General features: G+C 31.3%; 1 long non-coding RNA gene across 1 annotated transcript; it reads right to left on the bottom strand.

The window, feature by feature from the left end:
* Positions 1-8,336: 8,336 nt before the first annotated feature.
* LOC127708107 (uncharacterized) lies at positions 8,337-20,481 on the bottom strand. Its single transcript, XR_007985151.1, has 2 exons — positions 20,314-20,481; positions 8,337-8,705 (listed from the first exon to the last, which is right to left on the bottom strand). It is a non-coding gene; the product is annotated as an uncharacterized LOC127708107 (long non-coding RNA).
* Between the last annotated feature and the right edge of the window lie 1,927 nt (positions 20,482-22,408).

Here is a 22,408-nt window from a genome sequence, read left to right on the forward strand (position 1 = left end):
CTCAATTTTACGCAGATAAACGAGAATATTTTGTTTTCCTTGGCAATTTTTTTCTGCACATCAATATGGATACTTCTTAATGTTTGGCTGTACGGAATATGCATGAAATATTTCCCACTGGAAGCTACGCAAGCATCAAACAAGACAATATTTGTATTTGAGTAAGATAATAGGGTCTATATACAAATAAGAAGTGGTGTTAGTGCTAATGAGACAACTCTCTACCAGAGACCAAATGACATAGAACGTAATAACATGCAATGTTTCCCCATTTAAATCCGAGAAGGAGGAAGATATCCATTTTTCTTTAATAAAAAAAAAGTGTGTGTTGGATTACAAGCTAAACGTGTCTGACTTAAAAAGTACACTTTACTTTTTTTTAATAACGGAGAAAAGTTTTGTATGATATCGAGGTGTAACTCTTCAGGCACAACAATTTTATTTTAACTTTCTATTTCTCACAATCGTATATTGCTCCATTAAATCAGTTATCACAATTGTAACACGATAGGTCTCGGCCAGGAAGATTTGTAACAACATTGTGGATATTATTTGGTGTATTATGCGAGTCTGTTCCACGGGTTTAAAATTTATATTACAACCAAGGTTCTCCGACTTCATCTACCATACAAAACTTTCCGATATGATTCAACCAAGGGCGATACAAGTTGCGTTTAACACCAAAACACAAAACTAACAAAACATTCGATCTAATAAATAGCGTCCCGAATCGGCAACGTTGAAAACGTAAAAAAATCGTTCACTGGACAAACTTGGAAGACATTGGATTTGTTTAAAAACGAAGTAGTATTGACTATGAAAATTATCAAAAGTATGAAACTGTTTCATAGGGTTAAAGTACAATTACGGAAAAGCACTATTTTGTAGGCAACAAATCGATTTTTTTAATAAATGACGTCGCAACTGACAGTTTACTTGTTAAAAGCCGGCGAAATTCGACATTGGACATTTACCAGAAGCTATTGCATTTTTATTTGTGGTGTGAGTGCTGTATTTATTGGGTTTTGAAATGGTCTATCTGTGTACTTTTGTGAGCATGATTTATGAAAACGAAATTTCATATAATCTTATCCTTTCCCGAAATCTGACCGTGGTGAAGACTATTTATTTTTGCAAAAAATTAGCTTTAGCCGTTGCATCAACGCATATTAAGTAATGTTGTAATACTTTATATATGACACATTACACACATGCAAATTTTCGCGGATTTGACAATGATTCGAAGAGCACAAACACCCCTGTAAAAATTATTATGCGTATAGTCGGTTACGTCTGAAACGCATATTTTTGACTTTTGCCAATATTTTTGTCCTTATTTTAGACTATTGTAAAATATTATAAAACAATTTGTTGTTTTTTTTTGAAACAGTAATACTTGCCTAGTCTATGGATATGAAGTTAATATAGCTTAACTGTTTTGATTTTATAGAAAAACAGTTTATCAATGTGGACTGGTTGATTTCACAGTATTGACGCAATAACGTGCGTAACGTCACTGCATATATGCAAATTCTTCTAGCCGTCTACATTAAAGTTTTAAAGACATGATTAAAGGATATTTAATTACACATTAACCCCAATCACACAAAAGTCACATTATCAGTATATGACGAATTGTTTTGAAAACCTTAATCCTTTGTGGACATCAAAAAAGGACATAATATGTGTTAGGCAATAGTTTAACTCAGAATCTAAATATAAAAACCAAAACACAAACTTTTGAGCAATTACTGTGCAGCCTTGAACAATGAGCAACAAGCGTTTTCACTTATAAATTAGCTCCTATTGTTTCCATGATATTAGTCAAATCTGACAAATTTGTAAAAAGAAATAAAAAATTCAAGGTTGATGACTCCATAGTTAGCTGTCCAGTTTTTTTTAAGTTGACAGAATGGTTGCAATTTTCACTCTTAACCCAACTTTCATAATTTTCTGACCAAACACGGACAAAATTATGAAAAAAAAAACCAGCTTGAGGGGCATTCAAGTTTACTCTTCAGTAGGATTTGAATTTTGCCAATTTTTATGATTACAATAATTTTATACTGGTTGATAATTTTTAAAATTTACCCTTTTGATGCAGAAACTCTTTAAATTGAGATAGCACTCATACTTAGTTCATTTCTTCAGAGTTTTAATCAAATCTAATCTGAAATTTTTGCATGGAAAATATCTTTTTTGAAAGAGGAGACCATTGATCATGTTGATTGACACAAATAAAGAACTTGCTCGGTCTAGTTAATAAACTCGTCATAGATACCAGGAGGATTAAAGATGAGCTAAAACAATATTGGTATTGCTACATTGAACAGATATTGCTGTCATTTAAGGATTAATAATTTAAATTAATCGAAACATCCTACCTTAGGCCTTATAAAATAACATTCTCCCCAACTTGTTCCTGTTCTGTCCCGAGGAAACAGATGGAGTCAACACTGTTGTGGACTTTCTTTTTGTTTTATTTTCAGAGCTGAGTTTGGCTATTGATTTTAAGGATATTACAAATTCTGCATTTTATGTTTTATTTATTTGAAGTTCCACAGACTCGTTATGTTCTCTACCGATTTTTTCCCCATTTTCTCTCCTTCATAATGAAACTATAAATAGAATAAAAAATTACAAATAACATTTATGTGGATATTTATTCGAGAAAAAAAAAAAAATAATACTACTTTTGTCACCTACATGTGATTTACATACAGAAGGTTAATTTAATAAAACTGTATGAGCATACTGCTAGGGTCGCACCTAAAAATAAAATAAAATCTGATTTTCATGACCTGCCTTCTTATTTGTTTTAGGTCGGGTTGGACCAAGTCTTAAGACTGGCTTGAAGTATGCAGTTGGGCAGGCATGTTAAAGATGTGCACCTATTTTTATTGAATTGTTTAAGGATTTAAATTTCCTCCATGTTTCCAGACTTGGGAACATAGTAATTTTTTCAGCAAAACTTTCACAAGAAGGTAGGTAAATTACTAGCAAAACTTTCACAAGAAGGTAGGTAAATTACTAGCAAAACTTTCACAAGAAGGTAGGTATCTAATTTTGTTTTCAACAATGTTTGTATGGGAAGGATATAAGACAAGAGTTTTGGACAAATGACAAATATAAGACATGACGCAATCCCCAGCTACAATGTTGTTAGCAGATAATGAATAAAACGTTTCAAAATCTCCAGTGAGTTTGCAGTTTCGTATACTATTATAATTAGATTCACATGTTTTGGGTCTATCAATACAGAGAATATACAAGTTGCTCTTTTTGGCGTTAAAGACCTTCTCAATATTTCCATGATGATTCCTACCCTCTTTCTAACTAGGAATTTGGATGAGGGTTCATCTAGAACACTTGCTTTTACTGTACATCCCCAGCAGGATACCCAAGCAGGATAAAAGACTTCTCTCAAGTTTTCTGTTTATATGCAAAAACCTCTAGCCATTCTAGCCATTCATATATATATTAAGGTTTCAAAGACAAAATTGAAAGAAAATTTAATAACAGGTCAACCCCTAACAATTAAAAAATTGAAGTATTAATATATGATGCATGGTTTCAAAACATTATTCTTTTCAGCTATTGCGATATTATACCTTCCATTATGGAGTTGTTAAAAAATGTTTTCTATGTTGTATTTCCATAAATATATAAATTTTAAGTATAGATCATTATCCGTTGTCTGCGAAAAACTCAGCGCAACCTGGCCATGGAATTTTGACCATTTTTATGTTCAACCCAGTACTCTCCGTTTTTTAAACCGACATCTTCACATAAGCCGAAACCGATTTGTTTATGAAATTATTGTAATGTTCAGCTGTGAATGTAAACAAAAAACAGAAATAATGTTATGCAAACATTTTTATTTGGTAAATGCAAGTTTTAAAATTATATTTGAAAGTCACGAAGAGGACCCCAAATGTTTGTGTGCTTTCGGCAAAATAACTCAGCAGTTTGATTAACGTGTTTTAGAACCTCCCCATCTCATTTGTTTTCTTTTCTTTGAGGCTGACGTTATTTCTACTCCATGTTCATATTCAGTTTTAATTTCTAACACAATATAGTGGTGTTATTATTCTTTATTGGGGGCGACTTTATGACTTTCAAAATTTTCAGAAGGTATCAATTTTGTTTTTAACTCGATCTTTGGATTTTTCTTATGGGAACCATATACCAGATTGCAGGACAAATGAAAAATATAAGAAATTGCAAAATCCCCAGCTACATGTACGATGTTGTCAGCTCATAATGAATTATATTTTTAAAAATTCCCAGTTTGCAGATTTGTATATTATTAGTTAGATGTACCTCGACATACATATCATTCATTACATAATTATGACTTACCACTGAAAAATCCAAAAATCAACAGTGTGGGTACATTCAACATTTTGGTCATGTTGTCATTTCAATGCCCTTCGAATAATGGCCATTTAAAGGATGAATACAATTGATTTTATACCAAATGAACATGTTTGAAATGAACATTGATTAATGGCATAAAAACTATTTTTAAGTTGAGATGACATCTAAATTTAGTTCTGTGAAAACAACTGAATATACTGCCATTTTAGAATTTATGATTATATATGATTGAAATATCATACTCAAGTACTTATTGCTGAGTCTTTTATAATTTCATCCTGCCTGACTTGTTCCTGTTTTGTGCCGAGGGCGACCGATGGAGACGAAACTGATGTGGACTTATTTCTAGTTCCTTTTGTTTTCAGTAGGATTTCCAGTGACATAAGAACAATAGAAAAGTAACTCTTCTTATGAAAGAGATAGAAAAGGTAAAAAAAAACAAAATAAACACATAAAACTCGATATGCATAGGGATGAATATCTCTCAAAACACAAAACCATAAAATAACTTTTATACAACCACTATAAATAAAGTATATTTCAAAGCTGAATTTATTGATACTAGTATTTGATTTTTTAGTTGCCAAATATGCTGTTAATAGAACAATTTATTGCTCAACATAGGGTGTCTAAAAAACTGCCAATCTTGACTGCATATTTTTCTTTTTTTTTGAAAAAAATATATATCAAATCTTAATAATGTAGCTTAATGAGGTTCCAATTTTTAACGTGTTCCAAAATGTAGTTTCGCCACAAGAATTTTTCAAAGTTGTGTCATTTTGTCTATGCATGTCGGTAAATGTGTATGATCGAGCACACCGACATGTGCATCGTTGGGACAACTCGATATTTTTGTAATCAATATTCGTGACAAAATATTCTTTGCGCAAGGCCACAAAATCTTGCACATTGTATTTTGTTATTTTACCTAATGTTAAGTGTATTAAAAACATTTCAAAGAAATCATCTTAATATAAATGACATATAATGTTTGAAAAACATGTGATCGAAAGTTACCACGTGTGTCAAAGAACATAGACTTTGCACTTTTATGATGTGCAGGTATGCACATCTTCCATTGAATTCAAATTTGTGAGAGAAAAAAAATGAAAAATGAAAATTGAAATACGTACACACTACGCAATAGTTTGTTAAATTGTGTAAAACAACTTTATATTTGGCTTTGTTCTGATATCATAAGTGTTATTGTCAGTTTCTGTAAATATGTTGGAGTGTGTTCAAAAGAGAAAATATCCATAAAAATTAAAAACGCATTAATCTTTCTTTGCGTAAATTGAACAAATTTTGCCGGTGTTGATTAAGAAGTCGCGTGTTAAATCTATAACGTGCATATTAAAGTTTGGACATTTGTAAATCAGGCGGGTAGCATGCAAGGAGCTATTCAGTCAGGTTGAATTTACACACCAAAGGAGAATAACTTGGCATGTCATATTAGTAAACAAATTTAATCCTTATTGACATAAACTATGTGAACTACCATGTCATGCATATTGAAACAAAAAGCCCATCCTGGAAAAATTTCTCAAGAGTGTTCCAAATGTGGAAATAAGAGGGCAAACAGATAGTATCATAATATTTAACAAGGCATCGGAGTTTTTAAGTTGGCTACAAGACAATCATAGCTTAGGACCTTTGGAATGTCTCTGTCCCAGTTGTAATATTTCTTTAGAATGCAAATATGTCAAACCCCCTCCTCCAAAAAAGAGAAGGTCGGACACTTGTCAAATATGTCCCAATATAGCTGACCATGTTGCCGAAATTTCAAACCCTCAATTATTTTTAGAAGTGATGGGTATTCATGTAATTGAAAACTCTCTAAATTGTCATAATAAAAATACTGTAAATTTTTGTCAACAACATTATAGTCGATGGCGAGAGGAGAGGTTCCATGGTCCAACATGCCACATGCCGGGTTGTAAAAACCGATTAAAGAGAACTTTTCACATGCGACAGTTTTACCTCATCAAACATTATTTCGAAGATTAAAATGAACACCAATATTCTCATTTAGGCGAGAATAGTTCTTTTTGAAAAAGTGTTATATGATTCTGCTTAGACTTAAAGCCAGTTTAGGTAAAGACTGTAGCATCGATGAAGACAGTATTGGTGACTCTGTTGATCCCATAACAGACGAGGAACTAGACACTAAAACATTTCTCAACCCAAAACTGGATGATTTTCAAGATATCCAATCGAAATTGTCTTCAGACACAAATACAAATCTCGAATCAATTGTATTAAATGAAATGCTGATGTTTGTTGCCAATTCCATGATACGGGACGAACCTTTGTTATTACCCTCACTTTTAACTAAATTTAATGACAAACTTGACAACTTTTATTGTGACACAAACATCCAAAAACCCCCAAATGCACGTAAAACGAGTTTTTGGTTACTTTTACAACTGGAAAATGCTTTTGGGCAGTACATAAAAATCCACCAGTACAAAAGGAATGGGTATCTTGAAGCCAAAAAGGGAACTTTAATTTTGGCAAAGGATGCAGATTTAATTAGTATTATTCATAATATGTGCTATCAAATGAAATCAAATTCTGATAAACCCATACAATCAAACTCAGAATCTAGCATAGATTTGCCCCAGATATATAAAAATTGTTATTATGGATTTAAATGACAGATACCAAAAGCAAATTTCATATTTCAAAGCACATTTCACAGAAATAGACCTAAGTAAAGTTGATTTCAAGTCCATAATTAAATCTTTCGACCCAATCATTTGGAACTTTCATTTCTTAAGCTCCCAAACAGGTCGAGAAGGAAGACTTCTTTGCTCTCTCCCATCTATAGAAACATCTTTTTTTCCAGAAGACACGGAGAATGATCACAAAAATCGAAGAATTTTAAGGACGTTATTTTCAATCTGTCACAATTTATATCAAGTCAGTGCCGGTGAATGTCAACAGCCCTTACATATTCTTCTTGCCGATTGTCTAGATTCATACAGTTGCTCGACAAAGCTAGTTACAATGTTCAATACATTTGGTATTGTCTGTTCTAAAAAAATCGAAAGAATATATTACTTCTACTGTGAACAAATAAATATTCTCAAAGTTTATTGATGACTTAAACATGAACGCTTTCACAATGGTGACCAGACAACATTGACTTTGGTCAGCCAAATGCATGTGTAAGATTGGATGGGTCCAGGGGAATACATGCCACATCTTACCAGGCAGTTCAGCCAAAACCCAATACTTTAAAATTTCAAAATGTTGATGTTAAGTCTCGTTCTAATGCAATTAGAACTTCGGAACTTTTCACTATCCGAGACAGAAAGAAATGCCATGTCAAAAATTGGAAAATCCATGTTTCAGTACATAATACAAAAGCTTGCATCTGATTATGGGATATAAGTATCCCAGATTTAAAATCTAATATGGCAGCTTTTGACGAATCAACTACTGAGAATGCCAATGTTGTTTATCTTGGTGTTATTGATGCACCCTGTGATAACATCGAGACTATCAGACACACACTGGAAAAAATTCATGAAACTTTAGGTTCAAATTCAAAATGCAGCCATGTTATAACTGTCGGTGATGCCAAAACATATGATCTGTTTTGCAAGTTAAAAATTGAATATACAGACAAACTTTAGTGGGTCTTTAGAAAAACTCATTTATTCCTTCTTGACATATAGGAACTTTCTACAGATCTCAGTTGCTCAGTTTCTTTGATTATAGAAATTCAAAACATGACTTTTCAGACTTTACATGTAAACAAACGACAAACAAAATATTGAAAGACATGGTTTTACTGACAACGGAGGCAATCAAAATATCAAAGAACAACAATACTGATAAAAGAAATCTTCAAGATTTACAAAACATTACAGACAAAAGCCTTCATTTGGGCAATCTTAAAGATGACTTTTTTGTCTTTACTGATAAATTATGATTACACTGATGACACCTTTAAGTTTTGGCATGATTTTATTCACTGTTTCTCATACATTTTTTTGTTATCTTTTCGGAGTTCAAATTGGGAATTACGAATTGCTGCATTAAAGAGACTAGATCCACTTTTTCATGCATATGATCGTCATATGTACTTGAGAATCATTCCAAAACATTTGTTTGATATCCTTTCAATGCCAGAAACTGTCATTACCCAGCTGAAAGCTGATGGTTTTTCTACCACAGTTACAGGGAAAAACTGGCAACAACTTGCACTGGATGAAGTACACGAATCGTACATTAATCTTGATGTTAAACAGTCAATTAAAAGACCCTCTCCGGTACTGTTGGATTCTATGGCAGTCTTCCTTCCATACAGAGCATCGCTGCAAAATAATTTGAACATTCAATTAGGTAATACTAATACTGTTTCCTCTTCTGGTCAATCTAATAAAAAATTTCATAACGAAATAAGTTCTTGCTATTTAAAGAAAGTGGCAAAAAGCAATGTTTTCAAGAATGACTTGGGTGAAAATAGGGGTCTCATGAAATTATTTACGGCCGTAAAGGCAGAGGGGTCTGTGTATCATGACCTAATGCATTTCTATGAAATTGGTAAGCAGAGTCTTGAACACTACATCAATTCAAGAATTCTGAAAATCCCGAGTATAAATGCCCCAGTTAGGAAACATGTCTTGAAAACATTTACACCTAGCCGAGCTCAAACAAGAAAAAAAAAAAGACGGAGTCACATACATTCTCCTGGTAAATGGATCCCGTTCTTAAAAAACTGAACCAACAAAAAAACTACATTCAGCTTCTGTCTACATCAATGCTGGATGTAGTGAAAACCCCATTTAAAACCAGGTCAGGCTTTTGTGCTAGCTGGTTGTTCAGATACAGGAAATTGTTATGGGGTTTCTTATACAAGTGAGGCTTTTGAAATAGAACAACTACAATCGAATCATGAGGAAACTGACACACTCAAATAGTTGCATGTCATAATTGTCAATACAGCAAAGTTTAGTATTTTCCCCAGACACTGATGAGTACTTCATTGGTCTCAGTTTAATTTCAGGCCCCTTGTCATCAAAGAATATAATAGTGCAGAAAAACATGCTTGCAGAGCGAGCCCAATACTTAAGTTTAAATGACCTTGCACATTCATTAACAAGAGATCCATATGTTACAGGTAATCTTAATTTAGCTAAATGTATTCAGATTCATTACATATGCAGTGGATGTGACTATGCATCTTTCTTTGTTGGATTTGGCAAGGCTTTTTTTAGCACCTTATTTCAATATGCTATTCCAAACTCCAAAGACAATGGGTTTTTATCTTTTCTTATATTAATTGGTTCTTTGTATTTCAAGAAACACATAACAGAATTTTCACCTGAATTTATTACTCCTGGTGACTTATTTAAAGATGTTTTTCATAAATGTTCCAATTTAACACTCAATGAAAAGCACTGCAGATGGCTAGATATTATCCGTGAAAAGGTACAAGTAAGGGTCAAATACCCCCCAGTGTTACATCTCTTAACCTTCACTGGTTAAGATCTTGCCTGGTGTCCCAAATGTATGATCAAGCAACAGAAAATAATATTTCCCTACCTTCCTTCTGCAGTTACGAATATAGAATAAATACTGAAAAAAATCTAGAACCTGTGTGAGAAAAAGAGTCCAATATTTTGTCAATACAAAGCCATGTAAACTGGTTGCTAAGGGGTTGTAAATGTGAAAAGGGTTGTATCAAACAAAACTGCAGATGTAAAAATGGTAATAAAAAATGTGGACCAGGTTGTTCTTGTACTAACTGTCAGAACTGTTCTCAATATTAGGACAAATGCATTGATATTGAGGTTCAAGAGGACAAGGTAGAATTCCCAAAATCCCTCAGATTCTGAGGAGGATGAGTCTGTTTCAAGTGATACAGAATAATTAGATATTGTATACATCAATACTTTGAAAATTGGAGGGTTTTTTGCTGATTTTGTTATATCTTATTTTTAAATGTCCTTTAATGTTAAAGTGCTTGAAATCACCATGCCCTGTCCCAGCAATTTGTGTATATTTATACTGTTGGGGTGTATAGCACCTTTAAAATACTTTAATTAACGGGTTGGTAGTTTGATCTCTGATTTTTTGCTGACTGGGATAAATTTTACCTCACAGATGAATTCAGCTGTGTTGAATATAATTGAAGTTTTTGTATATACTTGTACATTTTAATGATTAGTTATTTGTTATACATGTTTCTTGATGTTTTTATACTCAATTTACATATTGCAATTGCTTAGAATTGTTGCCTTGTTTTTTTGTTTTTTTTTGTTTACAGTTGTGATGGTTGTGAGTTCTCTATCTTATTTTCATACATATACTTGCTTTAATTTTTTTTCCCAGTATTGTGAGAGGCTTAAGCTTTGTCTTATAAACGTGTGAGTTTCTTGTGTAAATATAAATCCCTTTCTTGTACTAAAATACTTAATAATAGGTTTCACAAGTTTGGACTTTTTGAGTTGTTTTTTTTTCTAAAGAAAAGGGTTATTATCATTTGTATCAGCTCAAACTGTCTCCTTCTCTAGGATTTTTATTTAATATGTATCTATCTTTGATGAAACTGTGCATTGCGAATATATTCTTTAGTCATATTTATTTGGATATTTTCACTCAGAATCATGAGACCTTATTATTCAATGTGGAGATATTTTACTCAGTTTAAATGAAATTCTTTACATCCTTAATTTTGATATTAAACTTATAAATTATACAAGTTATATTTACATATACATTATGTGCATTTTGTGAGAAATTTTATCCCAGATTTCAGATATGTTGATGGCATTGGTTGAGTGACTGAGATTTTTTGGTCTTATAGTGTTCAAAAGTATCTTGTATACAAATATAGTTTTAAACAATTTTACAAGACTCAGCCTTTTGCCATCTACATGTATTGTTTTTATCAATAAACATGTATTAATAAAAAAAAAAAAAGAAAAAGAAAAGAAAAAGAAAAAAAGGGAGAAAAAGATTCTTAATTTTATTAAGTCATGACTCGTGCCAAGTTGTGTGTCATTGTGGTGTATATTTACAATCCTGCTAAATTTCATCTGTTATAAAGGTTTTAAAGTGTTTTCATATTGTGAGAGAAGTTGACTTTTGTGTATATATATATATATATATATATATATATATAAGTCTAAATTGAAAACAACGTTCAAACCTATGATTGCGTTGGATAAAAACCGCAATTTTTATACGTGTGCATGCAAAACAAATTTCTTGTTAGAGGGGTCTAAATACAGCACAAACAACATTTTCCAAAAGACCAAAAAAGTGAAAAAGAATATTTTAACAAAACGCATTTGACTAACAGGTCGAACAACAAATGTTCTTAAACCCTGCTGACTGCCATTGGCGATTGCCAAATAAACGGATCACCGATGTAATAAATGGATCTTAATTATAAATTTAATACTAAACAGAAAACAATAAACTTGCGGAAAAGATGGTATACCGCAAACAAAAGGTGCAAAGGTTTTTGTACACCATATCCGGATTTCGACAATTAATGTCTCTTCAGTGATGTTAGGAATCGAAACGGTATTTGGAAGGCCTTATAATTTACCTCAATTTAGGATATATAGACTCTTGAATTGTGAAGAGTCGAAATAGGATGAACGGATCATATGAACCCGAAGGCAAATATAATACAAGCCCAAACGAAAAAATATAAATAAGTCTAAATTGAAAACAACGTTCAAACCTATGATTGCGTTGGATAAAAACCGCAATTTTTATACGTGTGCATGCAAAACAAATTTCTTGTTAGAGGGGTCTAAATACAGCACAAACAACATTTTCCAAAAGACCAAAAAAGTGAAAAAGAATATTTTAACAAAACGCATTTGACTAACAGGTCGAACAACAAATGTTCTTAAACCCTGCTGACTGCCATTGGCGATTGCCAAATAAACGGATCACCGATGTAATAAATGGATCTTAATTATAAATTTAATACTAAACAGAAAACAATAAACTTGCGGAAAAGATGGTATACCGCAAACAAAAGGTGCAAAGGTTTTTGTACACCATATCCGGATTTCGACAATTAATGTCTCTTCAGTGATGTTAGGAATCGAAACGGTATTTGGAAGGCCTTATAATTTACCTCAATTTAGGATAGACTCTTGAATTGTGAAGAGTCGAAATAGGATGAACGGATCATATATATATATATATATATATATATATATTGACTTTTAAGTGTCATGACAGTAGGTTTGTGTGTTTCCTTTTTATTGTTTATTTATGTTATATTTGTATAAGACTCTTGATAGAGGGCGCCTCCACGTGGCAAGGGTTGGAAACATTTTGTTCGAGAAAAATGGCTGAGATCCTCTAATTATATTATTGTTATGATCAGATATATTTGCACATATGAACTTTCAACTTACAAGGACTTGAATGACATCCTTTCAGAGGCAATGGTATAGATATTCTTAAACCTCTTATTTGCATTGATATTAATAAAAGATAAGACTTTCACAATACTGTTTTAAAGAACATTCCTCCATTTTTCAGGAGGATTTTAATTTTTCTGTCCTGCTTATTGCATATTGCTTATAACTGAAAAAAACAGGATGAACACAAATATTCTTCCCAACAAAATTAAGGATGAAGTTGTGTACAAGATTCAGAATGAAAATAAATTTCACATAACCATGCAATATAAATAAGCTGAACATACATGTACATTAGTATGTCTCTGGCTGTAATTAACAACAAATTAAAAATTAATTTTCCATTAGCAAGACATAAGTACATGTATCCCTGCCTTCTTTAAGCTTATTACTTGAAATGAATAACTTTACACTAGACAGAATTGTATATTTTCATAAAGCTTATATATCAAACTTTACAATGAAAAAAAAATTGCTTGCCAGACATGCTGTTTGAAGAAGATTTTCAACTTAACAATTTGAATTGCTTCAAAAGTTCTGACATGAAAGGCCACTGTCATGGCAGTTTTATATAAAACTTTAATAGACAAAAGTTTTTTTCCAGTATTGTTGATATTTAAATATGTGATTTTGTATTGTATCATCATGGAAGTATTGTATTAAGAAATAAGATAACATGGCTTTTTGACATAAGTTAGACATAGATACTAAAAAACCAAAATTGAATAAACAGTTTTTTCTTGCATTTGATATATTGAAAAAAAATAATCTTCTTCTTTGAAATTTTAGGAGGCCTTGGTGTGAAACTTGGGCCCTAATTGTACTATATCTTTTAAAGTTTGTTTTTCTTTGTGTTGCATGTTGTTTCCTCTGAAGAAGTGAGGGAGATTAAATATTGCTTCCTTATAGCCATATTGTTTGCAGATGTTTTTTAAGTACTCCATGTACATTGTATATAAGTTAACCAGTTCTTATAAATCTGAATGGCAATAAATAGCAAGGTACATGTATTCACATCCACTTCATTTGAACTTATGTTGGATAGTTGTCTCATTGGCAATCATACCACATCTCCTTTTTTTATATGCAGATATAACATAATGAAAATCTGGGACTCATACATTGAATGGACTTAAAACTTTTACTAAACATGCTAAATACTAGTATTCAACTTGTTCAACAATAACCAAATTTTTCAGTATCCTGTGGTAACTAATTATAAATAATAAAAGCTAATTTACTTATTACTTTTGATCTACAGTATATTTTGAAAATTTATTTTGTAAATTAAAATGTATGTCTCAAAGAAAAACAATTATGGATAAATATGATGTAATTTTCTAAAAGAGAGCTGAAAAATATAATCTTTATGAAAAAAAAAATGCAAGCAGTGTCTATTTTACATATAGTAAATGTAAATCAATGCTAAATTGATCAGTAAATAATCATTGAAATTGGGTCACAATTATCAGTGTTTCACTTGAGACCATAAAGAATATGTAAAAATCATACTTCTAATATTAAAGAGTTTGAAAAATTGGCTTTGAAACGGAAAATTGTCCAACTTTAGACACCAGTTAACAACTTAATAATGAAATTATGGATATGAAAACTAGCTCTCTGCACCCTACATTCATTATTCTTCAATGTCATATATTTTTTTCTCAATCATTATTTGGCAATCCAAAGAGAGCTTGAAAATATTAGAGAAATGCCCCCAAGAACAGCCATTTTGCTGGACAATGAAATTGAAAAACTACTTAGTTGCATGTCCCTCTATATTTAGTCCCAGTTAAAATTAAATGTAGATCAGATTATTACTTCTAGCCCAAATTTTAAACCACTATTTGGTATTCCAGTATTGTGATTGCCAAATTCAGTTGCACCCCTAAAAAATCAAATGGTTGTTACCAAAGATAAAAATTATCTAAATTTAGTAATATTTTGTACTGACCCCCTCCCCGAATTAAAGTTATCTTGTACCAATGTCAACAGGTACGGTTCTACCACTGAAAGCAAACTCGTACCACTGCTAACTCGTACCATTATAATCTTGTACGAACTTATTTAAAGGTATTCAATGATGAATAAATATTTCATTTTCCCTAAATTACTCATTAGTCTGTAAAAAGTATATAATTTGAAATCACAATGAAATCTGTAGCCAATTGGCTTTTTGGTCTGACAACTACTTTTAATATTTAATGTTTAATCATTACAAATTAGTTAAATTGAATAGATTTTGGTGTTCATAATTTTATATTTTATTCAATATTAGACATTATACAATTAATTCCAAGCTGGTAAATTATATAACACCAATCATAATTCAATATTGGGATTAAACAAGTTGATTAGTTCTACAGACATAATCACACAACAATCACACAATTAAAGGAATATAAATTATAAATTTACATGGATGGTACTTAGGAAATTCAAAATTTTTTATAAATATTTGTAAAAACAATTCATAAAATCTTCGTTTATTCTACATTTCTTTTATACATTTCTGTATAAAATTCAGGAAAATAATATTTTATATAGATTTTTAAAAACAATGCATATATTTTAATGGTACCAGTTAAAAATGGTACAACTTCGCATTGGTACGAGTTGACGTGCTACGAGTTTGCAATGGTACAAGTTAACTTGCTTCCCCTTAGCCTAGTCAATTTAGCTCTAAAATCGCTCAACCTGCAACTAATTGCAACACAAGGTTTTTTTAGTGCAAATTATAATATAGACTTGTACTAACAGCATACTAAAACTATACATTGATATAAATTGCGGAAAAGGTTATTTTGGGGTGAAATATGTGGTTTTTAGAGAAAAAATGCTGAAAACTGGAAAAGAAGAACAATTGTTATTTATGGTTACATTTTTAGACCTAAAGCTTGTTGAAGACAGGAAACCTTATCTTAATAGAGTATTATGTAGTCCTCTAGTTATTATTATTCATATTGAAGTAATTTTGAGGTGAAATGAATGATTTTTAGTGAAAAAACGCAGAAAATTGGAAACGTTGAAAATTTCCGTTGTTAATGGTTATTATTTTTGAAATTTGATCTATATAGAAAAAAAGAACATACTATTTTATGTTTTATTTGTGAAGTCCTTTAGATATGAATATTAATATTTTGGTAATTTTGGTTGAATATATGTTTTGAGACCGAAAACCTGGAAAACTGGAAATGAAAATATCTGGGTTATTGATGGTAAAAACTTTCAAATTGGGATCTTAACAGAAAATAGAGAATACTATCTGATGTTTATCTTAAGAAGTCCTATAGTTATTAGTATTTAAAAAATTGTAATTCATGTGTAAAATGTGATTTGTAGAAAAAATGGAAATAAAAAACTCGATTATTCATGGTTAAAACTTTGAACATAAGATCTTTATAGACAGACTATATTATCTTATGTTTATCGCATATGTGTTCCTTTTGTTATCGATATCAATAATAATCAATTTGCTGTGTGGAATATTTTGTTTTACACACTAACTACAAAACCAGAATATATCCATAGTACACGGATGCCCCACCCACACTATCATTTTCTATGTTCATTGGACTGTGAAATTGGGTCAACGCTTTTTTTTGGCATTAAAATTAGAAAGATCTTATCATAGGGAACATTAGTACTAAATTTCAATATGATTGGACTTCAACTTCATCAAAAATTACCTTGACCAAAAACTTTAACAAAAAACTTTAATCTGAAACAGGACAGACGGACAAACAAACAGACGCACAGACAGAAAAATATAATGCCCCTTAGTGAGGGGCATATAAATTTTTAAAATCTTGGTTATTTCTAGTTTAATTTTTAAAAACGAAAAAATGAAGAATGGAAACAGGGAATGTGTCAAAGAGAAAACAAGGCCACTAATGGGTCTTAAACATAGCAAGTAAATCCGGCACACGGAGGTGGGCTTCAGCTGACCCCTTAAATATTTTGTACACTAGTTCAGCAAAATGGACACCACCCTAAACTGCAGTACATACAAATGAACCAAAATTATCACCAAAAAAAACCCACACACACACAAGACAAACAAAGGCTAGAGGTTCCTGACTTGGGATAGGTGCAATAATGTGGCAGGGGTAAAACATGTTGTGTGAGAACTCAACCCTCCCCTAGTTTCTCTAGACAATATATAGAATAAACAAACACACAGTAAAACTCAGTTTTAAATATGTGCATTTTGTGGAAGTTTGAAATTTTATCTTATGGTTCGGTTATGTATTTATAGTAATTATACGTGTAGGTATAATAAACAAAAAATGATAGTGTTCAAAAATAAGTCTAATTCAGTTTGGTTACTGACTTTGATTTTGTCATGTTAATTGCTGGAAAAGTCATTTTTCTATTGTCCTTGCATCGTCATTGACTGTAGTCCTTTTTGTGTATTTTTTCATTAGCTACTTTTACAATATTTGAATTGCATAAAGTCACAGTTAAACACAGACGATGTGATTGCAGATTTCTCATAATGTGTTGCTAATTTTATTTAGCAAGCTCTATCAATATCCACGTTTAATTTCAGATATATAAGCTTTTTGAATTTAGGAACATATACTAGTTCACTGAATTAGCATTAAAAGAGGGGCAACAGATACCAGAGGGACAGTCAAACTCATAGATCGAAAATTAAATGTAGATCTGATATTGTGTACGGCAATTTCAAGAGCAGCTTTGTCAATACGATTTTAAGTTTACCTCAAGAGCTTGAATTTAAATAGTAATTGTACTAAAGTGTTCCAATTTTGGATGTTGAAAATGAGATAAGCACTGTTGAATGAATTAATGGGATCACTTCCTGGAGGAAGTGTTAATAGTAACAGCGCCTTATGTGTGTACCCTATAAACCTGCATGTATGTGGTGGTATGAAACATCAACCATATGGTAATGACAAAGAACTAACATGGGTTGTCTGCTATATGAAAATATTATGGTCAAAGATATATGTATACTTACTAGTATATAAAGAAAAGCATTACCAAGTTATTTATTTAATATATCTCATTGAATTAATTTAATAAAAGGTAATCAGCTTTAGCCTAAGAACTGTAAAAAAAAAATGATCATGCATCATCTGTGTATGAATTAAAATTTGTAGTGTCTGTGGGCGACTTTGATGGCCAGAGATAGCGTTTAGATAGTCATGTCTAATCTGAAAGTATGTCTGTTGGTTTTTTATTAGTCGTTATGGTTGCTTTCTCGTTGACTTTAAAAACCTCAAATCTCTCTTTATTCATAAATATACCCTATTACAGATATATTAATGTTAAAGACGCTGTTTTCTGCTTCCGGAATGCTGACCTATATTCAACTCATTTGAAAGAAACTATAAAAATATTTTAAAAAATACACCTCATGCCAAAAGAATATAAATGTTTAGCTTTTAAGGTCCACTAAACTCTATCAGTGATCTCTTGGTAGTAAGTTTGATCACTTACAAATGAAACCATCACTTATTATAAGATCTTCCCACTTTATAAACATAAGAAAATGTTGTATGATTGCCGATGAGAAAACTTTCCACAAGAGATATCAATGATGTTGGTGTGGATGTAAACAACTATAGTTCATCGTCAAAATATAAAACAAGTCAAACGAGAAACTCAAAGGCCTGATTAATGTTAAAACAATAAACGGAGAAACAAATATGACAGACAGCAAACAATAACAACCAAGTAATAAAGGGCCACTGACTTGTAATAATCATATTCATAGTGTGCAGGGTTAACCCTGTTTGCGAGCACTCAACCCTCCAATAATCAGGAACAGTTTTTATTTAGGGGCCGGCTGAGGACCACCTCCTGGTGCGGGATTTTTTCGTTGCGTTGAAGATCCATTGGTGGCTTTCGGCTGTTATCTGCTCTTGATCTGGTTGGGTTGTTGTCTCTTTGACATACAGTATTCCCATTCTCAATTTTATTCAAATAGCAAACAACGTAAGAACAAATTGTAAAACCCAGTTGGAAAGGGCTCAACTCAAAAAGATCAGCACGGAGTATATAACCAATTAACAAAAAGACACTGAGTTCTCATAGCTAGTTCAAATCTTAGTAATTACAGTGAGTTGAGGAATAAATAATGTTGGCACCGACTAAAATATAAATAAGTACACATCCTTGTAGTAACCAAAGTGAAAAGCGGATTCAGTGTTACAGTCAAAGCTTTATTTATATGATGCGTGAGTACTGAGATCGTCGCAAATTACATGAGTAGCTATTTGGTTCGAAGAGCCTGAAATTTTCATTTGTGAAAAAATATTTAACATAAAATCATTTAACACTTATTATTCTTATTATTTTATGAAACATTGTTGGATTCTAAATCTTAACATGTTTGTTCCAGAAGGTAAATGAAAAAAAAATATATTGTTTTCTATCTAAAGTTGTGGAGAAAAATACATTAATGACTTTGAATCTTGCAATAACATTTTTTTTATAAAGAACAAAACATGTATTTCTGGAACCCCTCCCAAACAAAAAATTAAACTGTCTGTGCCTTTAACACAGGGGCAGAATTCATTCAAATACCAAGTAAGAATGTGACTAAGTTGGTTACTCTAATTCAGTACAGTTCAATACAATTTTCCATTTATAGGTTACTTACCAACACTATTTTGGAGAATTAGTTCCTTGGATTGTAAAATAGCAGAACACAATCTCGGTCTATATCTTTATTCAAATATACAAATTTTGAGACAGGAAAGTGATTCATTTGTAATATTATTCTTTTAAATTGAAATAATTATGTATTGTATTGTATTATTTCAACTGTTTTTAAAAAATACAGAACATTTTTTGTATAATTTTATTTTTTTCAACTTTGGCAAATAAGGGGAAGCAACTCATATAATCTTACTTTTACTACAAAACATTTTTATAAATTACACCACTTTCCGCAAAATATATTTTTGTATAGTTTTAGTATCTTGTTCATAGATAGTAACAGACTTATTTTTCACAGAAAAACTTTGTGTTGCAATTAGTTGCAGGTTGTTCACTAAATTGACTAGACTACCTCCCCCCACACACTTTTTTCAAGGTATGATGTTTGCACCAACACTTTTACCCTTTTTCGGATTTCAGTATGTCATATTATCTCTTTACTGAAATTTGCATAAATTGGAAGAATTTCTATGATATTTTTTTATCATTTGGCAAAATACCATGCATCTGAATTAAATTGTTTACATTTTGAAAAAGCGCGCCTACTTTTACTTTAATTTACCTCCCTTTATTTCACGTAGCAACACACATTATAAAGTGCCAATCTTTGCTGCATATCAATTTTTTTCCGATAAAAATATATGTCAAGCAACATGATCAATTTTACTAATTGGGAGAAAATCAAGGTGTTCCAACCATTGGTTAGTATTAAAAAAAATTATTGAAAGGATGGCATGATTACAAGTTTGAACCATGACGACGCTAAAAATTGAAAATTCATGCATTTACCTATCATTTAAAGATAATAAGGTAATAAACTTAACAAGTAATAATTTACCTGATTCATTATCATATTCACATTCCGTTGATACGTCTTTGGTCGTCTGTGCTAGCTCATTTCAAACAAGCAAAACAATTACAGCATCATCCGTTTATCTTTACCGATCGCCTCTAGTCAGAAGAGCGCACTGTTTACAGGGGAGGTAATATTTTGTCACCAGTTCGCGCACTGTTTTATTTGCAGAGCTGTGTTTGGCAATTGTGTTGAAGGATTTTACAAATTAGTACAATTAACTGTAGAAATTAAACTGGTGTCAGTTACTATTCCAGTCTACATATATATATATGTGATAACAATATTACTTTAAAACTGCCATCCCCTTTCTACAGTCAAAATACCAAAAAAAAAACTACAAAGGATTGTCCCGTGGAAATAAGGTTATATAATCAACTGTTAATTTTATATCAATAATACAAAACTTAAATCAGAGTTATAAAAAATAAATTAAAATAAAGTAATTAGGTATGAACCCAACTTATATAATTATATAATTTGATTATGATAATCCTAACACTGAAAGCCGATCTGTTTCATTAACAGTTTATGATGTTATTTTAGAACATTCATCATTACTTTGCATAATTACCAAAGGAGATCTCGCGAGGATTTCCTAGTGGCCGGGAGAAATTACGTTAGTTCGCCGAGTTACGAATCTCTTGTACTATATGTCTCTGCCTTAACTTACCGTAAACTTTGCAAATATTTCAAAGTTAATGGACCAAATACTCCCATGGAAATGATGTATGACAAGGACATCTATATACCAAATATTACTGACAACTATTAAAGGAAGAGAAGTTAATAATTTTCACAACTTTCAATTAAACCTGTATTACTGTCATAGTAGATTTGATTGTATTATTCAGGATTAGCGTATCACATTCAATTCAGTGATAGCATTTTTATATATCAATATAGATAACACGTACAATATAAATACTATAGACATGGAAATCTACTTAGATTTTTAGCAACCAACTCTTGCATAGCACATATCGGGTTATTTCTTCCAATAGTAAACTACTCAGCTCCAACCATCCTGATAGATCGGAAACCATCAACAATATTTAACTAAAATAGAAAAAAATAAATTACTTTTAAATATGATAATTAATTGGTATACATGTATCATTGTGTTAGAACGGTCTTATATCATAATTGATTCATGATATCAGTGTTTGAAAATACAGTGTTCAACTCCGATCGTTAAACTTTACACAGTGATTGGACATATATTTCAGTTGTGCATCTGCTATAATGGATTTGTATGAACATTTCCCGCCATTTTTCCAGACTTTGGAACATAGGCATTTCTTTATTTAACTTTTAAGAGTAAGGTTGCATGTTTTAACCAAGATTTTTGGATAAATTGCAATTATCAGAAATTGCAAAATCTCCAGCTACATTATTGACAGCTGATTACGAATTAAATGTTTCAAAATATCCAGTGAGTTTGCAGCTTTGAATTTTATTATAGTTATATTCGCCTGTCTTGTGTCTATCAATCAGGGAGTATACTAGTTTCTCCTACTGGTGTTGAAGACCTCGTTAAACTTTCATTAGTGAATTCAACCACTTTTCACTAATAGGTATAATAAGGTAATTGATAGGGTTCCTCTAGAATACTTGATCTTACTCTGAATTTCCCTGCAAGATAAAAACATGTAAAATAACAAAAATATTGAAATCCAAGGAGAATTCTAAACGGAAAGTCCTTTTTCAAATTGCAAAAATCAAAAAGTAAAAAAATCAAAAATCCCGACTCCATGGAAAATCAAAACGAAAAGATTCCTTCCTTATGAAAATCAAAAGCTCAAACACTTAAACCGAATGGAAATCAACTGTCATATTCCTGACTTGAAACAATCATTTCCTTATCTGCTTATGTAGAAAATGGTGGATTAAACCTGGTATAATAGCTAGCTAAATCTCTCACTTGTGTGACAGTTGCATAAAATTCCATAATATTGACAACGATGTGCGATAGACATTATATGTAAAAATGTCAAAAATTGGGGTATAGCAGTCAACATTGTGTTACAATCTTAATCACTATAAAACAAACAACTATGTCAACAAAGAAAAACAAAAT

Source organism: Mytilus californianus, unplaced genomic scaffold, assembly GCF_021869535.1.
Source record: "Mytilus californianus isolate M0D057914Y unplaced genomic scaffold, xbMytCali1.0.p SCAF_7, whole genome shotgun sequence".
NCBI classification, from domain to species: domain Eukaryota; kingdom Metazoa; phylum Mollusca; class Bivalvia; order Mytilida; family Mytilidae; genus Mytilus; species Mytilus californianus.